Source organism: Mauremys reevesii, linkage group 8 (genome assembly GCF_016161935.1).
Source record: "Mauremys reevesii isolate NIE-2019 linkage group 8, ASM1616193v1, whole genome shotgun sequence".
NCBI classification, from domain to species: domain Eukaryota; kingdom Metazoa; phylum Chordata; order Testudines; family Geoemydidae; genus Mauremys; species Mauremys reevesii.
Genome location: NC_052630.1, coordinates 97,476,124 through 97,490,877, shown reverse-complemented (window position 1 = coordinate 97,490,877; position 14,754 = coordinate 97,476,124). Strand labels below are relative to the sequence as shown.

The window sequence follows — 14,754 nt, the reverse complement described above, 5'->3', positions numbered from 1 at the left end:
ATGTCCTCAGTGCTAGGGACCATGGTTCATTTTCTTTCCTCGTACACTTGTTCAGATAAGCAATCTACCATATATCAAGTAAGCTGCAGGGGGGAGGCGGGGCAGATTTTCCTAATTCCACTTTGCACTGGAAAGTAACAACCTTCATTTATAGAACACCTTATCGTGCCAAGATACCTCTGGATGCTTTAGGAGAGATGTACAATAGTTTAATAACAGTCTGCAATGATGAGCTAATAATTGAAAGTAAGATAATTGGATTTGCCTTAAGGAGTTATTATAAAGCGGCAGCATCCTAGACATCCAGAAACAAGGTGGTAATGGCTGAAACTACGTTCCTCTCCCACCTGCTGTGCCATGTTTAGGTACAAGAAGACAAGCAAGTCATTATCAGATGACTGCAGTCTGTGTTTCAGAGCATAATAAAAAAAATAACTGGGTTGAAGATCAAAATTTTGACTTTCCAGGACAAAAGTACCACTTAAGTTAAAAGGAGGGGATTCTGGGCAGCTTCAGTTCAGGGACTTCTATGGAGCTCCCCTGCCAGGGAGCTGCGAGACAGAAGGAGGGAAGGCGGGGGGCTCTGGAACTAGTGTCTCCAAGGGACCCTTGGCTCTTCAGCTCCCAAACCCTGCAGATCCCTGAACTGCTTTCTTCCATTATTGTGGGAAGAAAATGGAATAATACATGGGAAATTTGCTGAAGGCCACCTCTCAGGGCAAGATTTTCTCCCCAAGAACCACGCAGGAGAGCATAATAGTAATATCAACTTGCTTGCACACACCCATGCAGTTCATGGGCTGGATTCACCAGTACATGGGCTACTTTGTGATGCTCTGGTGACACACAGCAGCCATGAACTGAATGTACCTGGTTAGTTAGGCTGGTTTGAGGCTGCTTTGCACAAGGCAGCAGAGATGATCCTGGCCCTATATACATATGTCTATGTGTACAATACATTTCCCTGGTGACTACATTTATCAGCTTGGTATAACTGATCCCACTTAGGCCACCTTGGGACTTGTAGTGCTTAAAGCAAGAGCCTCTAAGGGTATGTCTACATTACCCACCGGATCGGGGAATCAATATATCGCATCTCATCTAGACGCGATATATCGATCCCCGAACGCGCTCCCGTCGACTCCGGAACTGCACCAGAGCGAGCGGCGGTAGCGGAGTCAAGAGAGGGAGCCGCGGCCGTCGATCCCACGCTGTGAGGACAGGAGGTAAGTCAAAATAAGATACTTCGACTTCAGCTACGCTATTCATGTAGCTGAAGTTGCATATCTTACATCGACCCCATCCCCTAGTGTAGGCCAGGCCTATGAGCCACATTTTAAAAGGTATTTAGTCACCTAAGGAGGTAGATAAACACCTACTGGAATTTTTAAACACACACCTAAGCAGGTTAGGCTTGATTGATTTCAATGGGATTTTGGCACCTAACCTGCCTAGGCACATTTGAAAATTCCATTAGGTGTCTACCAGAATCTTTAGGCACCTAAATGTCCTTGAAAATCTGTCCCTGGACCTAGAAAGTGTATAAGCAGTAGCAGATTCACAGGCCACATCTCTGAGCCAACCACTAGAGGGGGGCAAAGACCAACAATCTCCTAGCAAGGGTTGCATGCATTTCCCGGACAACAAGGGCTCTGCAATCACTGATCAGGGCACTGCAATCTTTTTTTTTTTCCCCTCCCCTCTTTATTCAGTACCAGAAGTTCTCTAGCATTCTTTTCTTGGAAAAGGGTAAGCTGCCTTTTCCTGGAGGTTCATTTTGCAGTTCTCATACCTGCTCCATCTGCGGGGCCATCTGCTACATAGCATTATATGGAATGGTTGGTGCATATACAAAGTTTGCGAATCTGCAACTTCTTACATCTACGGGACTAGAGTGAACTGACAGAACGAGAAGATAAAGCTTGTGGAAGTGAGCACATTGTTGCTGCAAAACTTTGCTACAGACTCTCCTAGGCACTTAAACTTGCTTCTTGGGGAGGTCTGTTTTCATTTATTTCAAAATGTGTAATTATTTCATCTTCCTGTTTTTCCCTAGTGTTCCCCACCATACATGAAAGTAAAGTCAACAAGAACCATGGATCTAATATCACAGTGTCTTCCACAGAAGATAAGCCATCAGGTCTCATAAATGAGATGCTCTAAAATACCTGGCAACAAAGGCTTCTCTTAACAGAGAAAGGGTTTTCCTCACTCATTCTTTTTTAATCTTAAAGTATAGAGGATTAGCCCAGTTGGACTGATGGTGGAATATTTGGTTGATAATTGAGCTAATGACATGAAGATTGCTAGATTAAGACACTGGAAGGAAAAGTCTGCTCTGGTTAAAGCAGAATGGTTTGCATGCAAGTCCCAGATGGCTCCTCTAGAGAACAAGAAAGAAAGAGGACTTAAGGGAGGCTATATGGAAATCTTTAATGGATTTGGAATGCTGTTTCTTAAAAATAATGCAATTTATTGTCACCTCATAGGAAGGTTGAGGCTAAGCTTATATTCTGCTAGGATTATGAACCATGAATTTTCTTTACATTATTGTGGGGGTTGTTTTAGTTTTTTCTTCCCTCCCCACCCCTTGGCAAGGAGTGGCAAGGGTAAACCCTAACACTAGAAATGCAGGGTTTGGGTTACAAGTTGGCCACAAAGCTTCCAAGGAGAGATCCACTATAACTATGAAGCTAATAGCAAGTCAGAGGAGCCTCCATTCCCATGTTTAGACCTTGGGGGTGGGTTATATTTCCCACCGCTTCAGAGGTCTCTCTGGCACATGTTTGCTCATGCAAGTCCTTCTAAATAAAGTTCTTGGGCAAATTCCACCTCTGGTGGAAGCCCACTGAGCAGTTAGTCCACTGTGACTAACAGCACAAAATTAGACTAGGTGCCAATTTTTTCAGTGTCTGATCTCCTTTACTGCCACCCAGATTTACAACTGCTGTGCTCTCTTCTTTGTAGAGCTCTATTTTAGGGAGGTCCTGTAAATCACCCAGCTGGATTCTTTAAAGGAACAAGCAGTACATGGGCCTTTCTTCCCTTGGGTACTGCATAAAGCATTTTTATATGGAGTATTCATTCTCTTTAGCTTAGCTGCATGCAAAATGCTTAATTGGTCTTTGGTACATTTGAAGTGAAATATCACCCAGTAAAACACAGCTTGAATTACATTTTTCTGATTATGAATGTAAGCAAGTCAGCCTTTACAACCAGATTCCTACCTAGGGAGCCAATTCGGGGAGGTATTTTTTAAATCATGGATTTTATATTAATGATTTATAGCCCCAGAGTCTGTCTGACTTGTTGTCATGACCCCAAAGGAACAAAGCTATTGACTAGCTGTTTCATAATAATTACTCCACCAAGCTACAGCTTGGCAAAAATTCTGGGGGCTGTTTCTTTTCGCTTCATGCAGGTTTTTTTTGTTTTTTGTTTTTTGCCAGAACTGTAAAATTTTACTCAGCTCTTTGCAGTGTGAAATGGGATGGAGATTCATGATCGGGGCAGCAGCCTTGTACAGCATTCATAGTTATTTTGTGAATAAGGCAGATAATGTGGTATCTTTTATTGAACCAATTTCAAATACACTTACAGTTAAATGTTTGTTTTCCTCCACAGAAAAATGTCACGGTTGGCAGAGTTCCACAGTCCCAGAAGGGGGTTTGCCAGACCTCCTCCCCTTTTGACTACTGGAGTAGAGTCTACACTTCCTTGCCTGGCACTGGGCTGAAGGGGATGCACTGCCAGGCCATGTCTTCATGTGACGTCAATGAAGCTATGCTGATTTCCACCAGCTGACAATTGTCCTGCTATCTCTAAACATAAGGCATCTCTTTAGCCCAAAGAGATTTAAGGTAGGTTACTAGAGAAACCATGCATTTAAACAGGTTTCAGAGTGGTAGCCATGTTAGTCTGTATCAGCAAAAACAATGAGGAGTCCTTGTGGCATCTTAGAGACTAACAAATTTATTTGGGCATTTTGTGAGCTTAAACCCATATGCATTTAAAGTAACAGAGACCATCCTGTGCCTTTTTGATGCTTTGCTCTGAAGTTGAGCATTTCCTAAAGCATTCATTGCACTGTGTATAATATTTCTTTAACAGCCTTCTATCCACACAAAAATATCTCCCAGGACTATGGGTCTTCTCAGACCACTAACGTTTGCCTTGACATTCTGGCTAAAGCTTAGGCCAGCAAGCACTTAGAGAGGAAAACAGGAACTGGGAGATCACTCATAGGAAAGTGAGAAAGTAAGAAAATGAGACTAATTCCTTTGGACTCTTTCCAAACATCAGATACTGGATGACGATAGTAGGGGAACTGATCAAAGCTTCCACAACTTCCAGCCAAGGGATACAAACAGACTGACTATTAAATGGATGGGATGATTCCTTTATGCTAGCTTGGACGGATTGTTCTTTTTGCATCCTTTGCTTTCTGGTTGCAGGAGCCGTAAGTGTCCATGTGGATTCTTTGTTGTAAGACAGGGAGGAAAAGATATGGGACAAACTGGAATTTTCTTCCGGGGCCAGCACAACATACTTTGCCCTCTAGCATCTATACTCAATAGCCCTTTTCTCAGGTTAAACCTAAATCTGTCTCTATGTATTATTTGGGAGATCCTCCTGCTGATACACTAACTTAATGTAATTCCTGGCTCCCCCAAAAACACTCTGGCTGCATCTGTAGATCCCAAGGTTGCTTTTGACATTGTTGCCTGGAACAGCTTGTTTAAAATTCAGAATAAAATTTGACTTGGGAGCTGGTGTTGCAGTGATAAAAATGCACATCTCAGGATTTTCCTACGCTATTGGTTATAATAATAAGTATGTACTGCTCGGGTGATTTTGCCAGGAGTACAGGGACAAGTCACAGATGCCTGGTCGTACATCCACTGTTCTATTCCCTTTGTTAAAAAACTTTTTCACATCACTCTCATCCAACGGCTCTATTGCAGGCGGTTAGAGTCAGCTCACATGAATGCAAGGAAACCCTTTACAGAGACAATATTTCTCTCTCTCTCTCTCTCTCTCTCTGAGGACAGGGTTCCAAGTAGCTGTCTCTGGGATTAATTTTCTCTGATCTTAGGGTCAATTCTGGCAGATCGGTAGATAAATTAATTTCCAGTTGTACTAGCCTATTATTCATTTTTTTCTTTTGACAGAGTTTCACAGGGTTTTCCTACCAAGTATCAATGATTCCTCTGCATAAACTTAATTAGTTGTCTGTATCTATTTTTTTCCCTTCTTAAACAAAAGATCAAAGGACTTGGACAGATGGAAATTCCAGCCACTAAATGTATTTCAGCTAAGTAGTTTAATTGAAAAGCCCTTATTTCAGGTCTTGCCTGAATTTCAGATGCTACACTTAATAACTGAGCGATAACAATCAAGACCGAGTACTTTCTGGGGATCGAAAACCAGCTGGGATAGTAGAGGACCTTTAGCTCCAGAGATAGCATTGGCTGGGGACTGAATGACTATGCACTGAGGTTGCTATTGCTACTTTAATCTTTTTAAACTAAAGGCAAAACATATTTCGGTTGTATTATTCCCAGCAGATCCATCACTCCTTCAGGGTACCCAGAGGAGCAAGTTTTAGTGGTGATACTGTGCTGCAGTACAAGGGATTTCTGCCACATCAACAGCCAATTGCAAAGCCTATTTGAGTTTCGGCTGTCAGAGTTACAGGAGATACTGGAGATCAGTTACATAGAGAAAGGCTGCTTTAAAATTAAATCAAAACAATACATGGCAGTACGATTAGGAGACAGCCTGCTTTCCAGTTGATTAATTTATTTTGTAAGGAGCCTGCTCTTGCTCCCATAGATGTCAATGGGAGTTTTGCCATTTACTAATGTAGCCTGCCATAGTCTGGCAGCCCATGGATATTGGGTGGGTTCACAGCCCACGGCACCCATGAGAACTTTGTGTGCAAGTTTCTTGTACATTTAGCCTAGAAGCTGAAGGGAAATCAAAGCAGCATAGACCCCGCAGGGAGATGCTGCAACCCCTGCACATCAGTGATCACGGTGCCAAATCTCTGCAGCAAGGCGCGCAACCAATCCTCCATGCATCCAGCCTGGTCCAAGAGCCACTGAAGTCAATGGAAGGATTCCCACTACATTCCTCCAGCGGGCATTATATCAGATCTTTAGGGCAACATGTCCTCTCAGAGCACAGAGATGCAGATGTGCTACTCCCTCCCATCACCTGCAGTAGTGGCTGCCGCCGCCCCACTGAGTAGGAGCCTGTGTGAGGAAGATTCCATCCCCACAAACCATGGCACACTTCTTGTGGGAAAAGCCGTATCATCTCGTCATTGCTTGTTGGATCAGAATTCAAATAGCTCCTTTTACAAGTGCCATTTATAATGAAACCTGCTCCCCATAAAATACTTTGCACATCCATTTACAGAGCTCACAAAGATGGGTTTCATTACCCTGCTCTTCTAGAAAGGCAAACTTGAAGCATAACTAGGAAGTGACCTGTTCAAGGCCACACAGAGACTCAGCAAAGGTGGGAATGGACTTGAGGTCACCTAAACCCCATTCCAGCATCCCAGCCATTGGCTCACACAGCCTGAGTCACCTTGTTCTCACCTTTAATAGTTTGTTAGCATCTATCTGAAAACCCATAAAGCAAGATGTAGTGATGGTATCCCCAGGTTTAAAAAAAAAAAATTAAAGTATCAAAGAGCACCTATTTCTTAGTTCTAGTCACACTAGGTCAGGGTCTCTCTCCACACACACACCCCTCCACTGGCCTAAGTCAGTATAGTTGCATTGCCTTCATGGGAATTGCATCAGATCATCAGACAAGACAAAAATCAGCAGCTTCTCCCCACAATAAGCCAAGAAATAACCCCAAGATGAAATTGGACCTCAACAATTCCCCAGCTCTTCCACAGATTCAGCCCTTATGCCCCTTTCTCTTCAAAAGTCTGGGTAAACAGGATGGGCCTAGCAGCATGTTAGTTAATCCTAGGGGAATTCAGCATCACTGCACAATCCAGAATTTTGCAGAAATTAATGTTGGGCATGCCAAATTTCCTCCCCCCCACAGCCCCCCTGAAATGGGCTGCAGAGATGTTGGCCGCCACTAGGGGCCACTGGGCCTGGCAGAGCCCAGCTCCCAAACAGACACTGCTGGGGGGGACACGGGGGGGGGGGGGGGGGAAGAAGGAAACTGGAGGGTTTCCAGAACCTGCTGCAGCTCCGCCCCACATGCCCTGAAGGAAGGAGGCAGTAGAAGCAGCGGCATGAAAGAAACTCTGTGCAAAGACCCAGCATCAAGCTGTTTCTCCAGCTGGATCCCTGGGTTCTAGAAGGGTAGGGTCTAGGAGCGTCTGGACTGGGAGGGCAGGGGTGCAGCTGGCCTCTGGGTGGAGGATGTGAGAGTGTATTCTGGCCCCCTGGCTGGACACAGGGGAGGGGGTAGAGAAGCAGCAAAGCAGTTGTCATTGGGGTTTCTTTAACTCTCTACTCCTGGGGGAATTTTTTTGTGCTTCTGTATTGTTACAGACATACTTGCTGACAGGTGTTTTGAAATAAAGTTACCAAAATAATTGAAACTGATGTGATTATGCAGTGTTATTTTGACAAAATTTGCAGAATTTTTAAATTTTGTATGAAGAATTTTTAGGCACAGAATCCACCCAGGAGTAGCTACTATAGAATAACCCCTTACAATTCACACAAAAGGATATTACAAACATCACAAAGAGGAAACTCATAGGGGATCCTCTTCTTAGTGTGGGACTTCTAATTAGTACTCATCTATCTGAACAGTTATTTCCAAGGTATAATTTTCCAACACAAGTTATTATTCTTATCCCCACATCGGCCATTTTATTAAGGGCTTCAAAAACCACATCTTGTCTCTGGCACAGTATGTCATTATAAACTTATCAGAAGAGGCAAGGGATAACTCAGTGGTTTGTGCATTGGCCTGCTACATCCAGGGTTGTGAGTTCAATCCTCAAGGGGGGCCATTTAGGGATCTGGGGCAAAAATCTGTCTGGAGATTGGCCCTGCTTTGAGCAGGGGGTTGGACTAGATGATCTTCTGAGGTCCCTTCCAACCCTGATACTCCTTCAAAAACAGAGAAGATGATAGTTCTTTAACATCTGTCTTTCTTTTGGTAGATTACATTAAGACTGCATGTACTTTAAAGGAAAACAGTTCCAGCAGAATTCTGAAACTACTACATGAACTTTTATTTTTTAGGAAAATTCTTGGTGCTAATTTTGGAGTTATATGGATTTTATTCCAACTCCTTCCTCTATCAAACTCAGTACTCCCCTCTTCCCAAATTTTAAAGAATGATTTAATATATATTAGTGGGGATAGTAAAAAGTGGAGGGGACTATCTGAAGAGTAACAAAAAACATCATAATGCTGGAGGGACTGAGTTATGAAGAAAGATGAAAGACCTAAATATACTGTACACCATAGTCTGAAAAAGGTGAGTAAAGGCAGGCATGATAACCTACAAATACCTGAACAATACAGATGGAGAGGAATCATTTATGGTGGGACAAGGGGGTATAACTAGAAGTAATAGTATGAAATTAAGAAAGGGAAAATTATTAGGAACAAATTTTTGATAGTGAGATGTAATAAGCTGTTGAATAGCCTCTCAAAGGAAGTGGTGGAAGCAACAGCACTTGGGTTATTTAAAACACTAGGAAAATGTACTCTACATACCTGCAGGGGTGGACTAGATACAAGAGACCCATCTCTAGCATTATGCCTATAGAATATAATTTTTAAGTGCATAAATCCCTAGTGATTATTTAAGGATATAATTGTACTCTTGTAATTAATATCTTCTCTAAACAGCTGTATGTTTATCTGACTAGTGATTCAGGACTAGAATTATTTACCCCGGAGCTCCATCTACTGACACAAGAGTGATATAACTTGTTGGAAACAAAGAATCATGACTTTTGTACTGTTATTCTTTGGAAAGCATTTGCCCTCTAGAATACATCATTTTAAGTAACTCCCATTGACTTTAATGGACCTTATATCAGGTCCATAATTGGTGGTCTTCTTCTTATTCACTCCCTGTGGAGCATAAGGCGCCAACCACTCTCCTCCATTCATTTTGTTCTTGAGCGAGACAGCAGAGTTCATCCCACTTCATTCCCATACCTTTCATTTCCTCTTCAATGGTCCTTCGCCACGTCCCCAATGGTCTACCTCTCCGCCTTCTTCCTTCTGGTGTCCATCGTAGGGCAATACGAGGGTGTCTATCAGCATCCATTCTCAACACATGCCCCAGCCACCTCCATCTTCGTTGTTTGGCTTCATCCACTATATTGTTGATGCCCGTTAATCGGCTCACTTCAACATTGGTGATACGCTGCGGCCAATGTATGTTAAGAATTCGCCTAAGACACCTTCCTTCAAAGCCCCGAAGCCGACTTTCTATCTTCTTGTTGGTCCTCCATGTTTCCATCGCATAGAGCAACACAGAGCGGACGTTCATCCTATAGATCTCTACCTTGGTTTTCATTTGCAAGATGGTTGACCTCCAAATATTCTGAAGTCTATAGAATGCATTTGCTGCAAGACCGATTCTGGTAGATATCTCCTTCTGAATATTGCCATCAGCCGATATGTAACTACCAAGATATTTGAAGTCGTTCACCTCCTCCAAATCTACGTCACATAAAACTGTCTTCGTCGAGCTGGCTGTTTTTACTTTCATTATTTTGCTCTTACCGGCATGGATATTAAGTCCTACGCACCTTGCTACTCTACCTACTCTATCAGTCTTCTCTTGGAGGTCCATCTGAGAGCTCGAAATCAGGGCGATATCATCCGCAAAGTCACAGTCTTCAATATGACCAGAGGGTCCCCATGCAATCCCTCTTGGCCAATCTTCAGTGGCTTTCCACATCACCCAATCTATGACCACAAGAAATAGGATGGGCGAAATAACGCACCCTTGTCTAACTCCCGTTCTCACATGGAACCACTCGCTCTGCTGTCCTTCATGGCGAACACAACACTTATTGCCGGCATACATATCTTTGAAGATGTTAATCACTTTAGAAGGGAATCCATATATTTTTAAGATATTCCAGAGAGATGGATGGTGGACGCTATCAAATGCCTTCTCAAAGTCGAGGTAATTAATAAACAAACAATGGCAAGTTCCATTCAAGAGATTGTTCCATTATCGTACGTAGTACAAATATCTGATAATTAAATATCCATAATTGGTACCTTTCCACTAATCCCAAGTATCTTTTTCTGCAGGTTGCATCTCCATTACATTAATATTAATCATTTGCAACTGTAAAGTGAACCATAGGATACACCACAAATATTTGCTGAGTGTCTAGACTAGCATTTACAATTGTACCTGTTAACTTGAATTAACTGTTAGTAACTCAAATTAAAACTGATCTAGTGTACACGTACCCTGAACACAGACATGCTGCATCAGTGTAAAAGGTAACTTGCCCCACTGTAATTTAGCTCTGTTTCAACTCAGGATAATTCACATTGATGCAAGTCACTTTTTACACCTGGACAGTATGTTGACACTCACTTTTTGCCTGGGTACAGTAACACCAGTGTAGCTACAATGAAGCAAAAAGGTAGACAAGGCCTAACATACACAACTGCTTCACACATCTAACATACCACAATGAAAATAATATGGCATGCATGCCTACACACACACCGACCCCACCTCTTTGGAAACTGAATCCAGATCTTCATTCTGCTAAGACCCAAATCACTTTCAGCCAGATTCAAATACCTTTACTCAAACTGAGTAGTAGCTTACTCCTCAGGGACTACGTGATCTCAGTGGGACTGCTTGAGGAGTAAGGTGTTACTCAGAGTAAGGGCATCACACTTTGGCCCATTATCACTGCTGTAAAAATGATTCATCCCTGTATGTTTTAGAAAGCATAGGCCACTTAAAGCATCATCTTGACCACACAGTAGGATTTGATACCAACTCTCTTTATAGATAATAGGATCATTTAAAAAAATGCGAACATGGAACTGCTTATGTAGGAGAAATTGAACTTGTATGGAAAGAGGAGAGGGAAGAGGGCTGAAAGTTTGACCAGGGAATAACAAAGATGCAACAAACCTCTTCTGACCGACTCCTTACAGACTGCTCATAGGGTTGCCAACTTTCTAATCACACAAAACAGAACAACCCTGCCCCTTCTCCAAGGCCCTGTCCATGCCCCGCCCCTTCTCTCAGGCCCTGCCCCCACTTGCTCCATCCGTTGCTCACTCTTCCTCACCCTCACTCACTTTCACTGGGCTGGGGCTGGGGTCTGCAATGAGGGATTTGGGGTGCAGGAGGGGGCTCCAGCTGGGGATGAGGGGTTTGGAATGCAGGAGGGTGCTCCAGCCTGGGCCAGGGGGTTGGGCTGCAGGTGGGGGGGGCAGGGTTCCAGCGGCTCTTACTGTAGCTCCAAGGAAGTGGTCACTAGGTCCCTGCGGCTGCTAAGCAAATGGGCAGCCAGATAGCTTTGCACAGTGCGGGCTGATTTTGTGCCTGCAGGCACCCCCCTGCCACAGCTCCCATTGGTTGTGGTTTCCGGCCAATGGGAGCTGCAGAGCTGGTACTCGGGGTGGAGACAGCACGGAGCCTCCCAGTCCCTGGCTGCCCCAGGGCTTAGGGGCCGCAGGGACCTGATGGCTGCTTCTGGAAGCAGTGCAGAGCCAGGGCAGCCAGACCCCAGACCCCCACTGCACCGTCATCTGGACTTTTAACAGCCCGTTCACCGGTGCCAACCGGAGCCGCCAGGGTCCCTTTTTGACCAGGTGTTCTGGTCGAAAATTGGACGCCCGGCAACCCTAACTGCTCAGGAAGTGCATGTTGCAATCTGGGGTCTGCATTCTCCCTGTTCCACTGGAAGGACAGAGGAGAGACAGCTCAAATCTCCCTCCAGCCTGTGTCTGCCAGGGGCCAGTTCAGCACTCATTGCTGACTAGAACAGATTTGACGGCTGCCCTAACTTGAACCCCAGCTAGGGTTGCCAGGTGTCTGGTTTTCGACCGGAATGCCCAGTCGAAAAGGGACTCTGGCGTCTCCGGTTGGCACCGCCAACAGGTCCGTTAAAAGGCCAGTTTGCGGCGCAGCTGGGGCCCGGGGCTAAAGCAAGCTCCCTGTCTGCCCTAGCTCTGGGCAGCTCCTGAAAGCGTCTGCCAGGTCTCCACAGCCCCTAGGTGCATGGGTGGCCAGGGAGGCTCTGCGCGCTGCCCCCTCCCGAGTGCCGGCTCTGCAGCTCCCCTTGGCTGGGAACCACGACCAATGGGTGCTGTGGGGGCAGTACCTGCAGGCATGAGGGTAGCACATGGAGCTGCCTGGCCATGCCGCCGCCTAGGGGCCACAGGGACCTGGAGGCCACTTCCTGGGAGCCATGGTAAGCGTCACCAGGACCCCGCACGCACCCAAACTCCCTCCTGGAGCCTGCACCCCGCAACCCCCCCCACTCCCTCTGTCCCAGCCCTTAGCCCATTCCTGCACCCCAAACCCATCCTTAGCCCCCCTCAACCAGAGACCTCACTCCCCCCCCCCCACACATCCCAACCCCCTGCCCCAACCCAGTGAAAGCGAGTGAGGGTAGGGGAGAGCCAGCGACAGAGGGTGGGGAGATGGAGTGAGCGGGGGGCAGGGGCCTCGGTGAAGGGGCAGAGGCGTTCAGTTTTGTGCAATTAGAAAGTTGGCAACCCTAACCCCAGCTGCTATGGCCATTATGAGCCTTGTGGCAACCAGGCCTTCTCCAGTCTAGACACAACTCACAGAATAATGCAGGAGATTCAGCAATGCATCGTGAGGGCTGTGTGCCACTGTAGCCCAAAAGGGAAGGAACAGCTGCAACACTCTACTGGTACAGCTGCAAGGATGGTTTGGGGTGCTCTGCTGAGGCTATAGTGACTTAACAAGAAACTGGAGGTCTATGAATGGTGCCTGTGGCTTGCATAGGTCTCCCAACCGACACTAATGTTACACACAGTCCACTGGCAACACAGAGTCACAAAACACACCATTTTACATGAGAGAACCATGCAATACATAAGTGCAACTTACACATCAGCAAGATGACCATGTCAGATTTCTTGTTCTCGATCCTCAGATTCTGTCCTGGATGCCAGCTGGGAGATGAGGCAGATGACCTCTGGCCTATACACCTGCAGACACATGAGAAGAGTGATATGAACATAAAAGAGGGAAATGGTGATCCTAAAGCCCATCATAAGTCTCACTTGTAAGAGGATGCAAAACAGAAGTCTTTGCAGACTACTCTTCAAAGGACACTCTGTCTATCCTCCCACCAGAGGTCTTTGATGGCTATTGATTAATAGTTATTTATAAAGTCCACCACACACTTTTCTGCTTCTGCATTTTGAGGGCATCAGGGCAACGCAAAGTCAAATTGTAATAACCCTTAAACCACTCAGACAGGCATTTAAAAAAATGCATGTAAAATAATAAGAGGTCACAGTGAGATTGTGCTGTCAGACAAGTCATTAGACCAAGAATCAGCTCTGATAAAGCAGTATCTTCAATAGCTTTTCCTGCCTGCACTCCTTGACAGTGCTTTTGAGATCATTTCCCAAGTTTATTGTACATTTAATTTTTTCCTTATTAATGATTTTCTTTAATGTGCATGATGCATTACAAAGCATTAAGAGCTGATTTTACAGCTCAGTAAGAACAGAAGCATCACTAACAGATCCATCAGTGTGGGCTCTTGTTTTTTATTGAGTTTTGCTACGGTTCTGCCCCTATATAGGAAACAACTACTTAATCCATAATGTTTTTCTAATTAATCTTTTCAGATATTATTGTCTACAAGAAAACTGCCACCAGGCGTTATGAGAGAAGCAAAGCACAAACGCATGAGATAAAGAAATAAGACCCAAGCAGACCTAGCTAGATGTTTCAATGCCATAACTGACTAGTTTGATTTGAAATTCTAGCGCTAAAAATCAATGTTTAAACTACTGAAAATACCTTTCAGTTTCACACTGCGGTAATAATAGCAAAGTTTTGCGATGCATGTTAATGAACAATGAAAAAAGGTGGACTCCAGAGAAGTGGCTGTAAAATAGGTAAAACACTAGCTGCCAAACCAAACAAAGCAAACAGCTATTATTGCATAGCAGGGTGCTGTCATCTGGAACAACCACTTGGGCTGCTGCGCTGGAGAATCTGGCTCTGCATATCTGTAGGGGCCTGGCTATCTTCCACAGGTTAGGCAGCTTCCCATTGCTGCCTCTGGGCTTTTTGGGCTAGTGCCCCCTGCTCCTGTATTTTCAGTAAGGCTGATATGGGATCCATGACCAGGGCCGGCTCCAGGTACCAGCGCAGCCAGCAGGTGCTTGGGGCGACATGTCCGGGTCTTTGGCGACGAGTCCCTCAGAGGGAAAGACTTGCCACCGAAGAATGAAGCAGCATGGTAGAGCAGCCGCCAAAGTGCCGCTGATTGTGGCTTTTTTTTTTTCCCTTCGCCGCTTGGGGCGGCAAAGAAGCTGGAACCAGTCCTGTCCATGACCTCCAAATCTTTGTCAGGCAAAAGAGGCCAAAGAGATCCCTGACTCAGGGAAGGCGCGCAGCTGGTTCAGGCTCTAGGAAGCCTAAATCCCTGCCAGTGTTCAGCCAAGGAGGAGAGGCATATTCAGAACAGCCTTCTTTTCCCCTTCTGCTGCCGCTAGAATCCTGGGAGCCACCAGACCAGAACTGAGGGAAACCAACCCA

General features: G+C 45.1%; 1 protein-coding gene across 6 annotated transcripts in view; it reads right to left on the bottom strand.

Annotated features, from left to right (window-relative positions):
* The window catches only part of LRP8 (LDL receptor related protein 8), a 451,875-nt gene that overhangs the window by 357,678 nt on the left and 79,443 nt on the right, over positions 1–14,754 (bottom strand). For all 6 annotated transcript variants that reach the window (XM_039486534.1, XM_039486533.1, XM_039486538.1 and 3 more), the window contains one exon: positions 13,084–13,184. The gene's annotated coding sequence lies outside the window, so the exon portion shown is untranslated. The remainder of the gene's footprint in view (positions 1–13,083; positions 13,185–14,754) is intronic.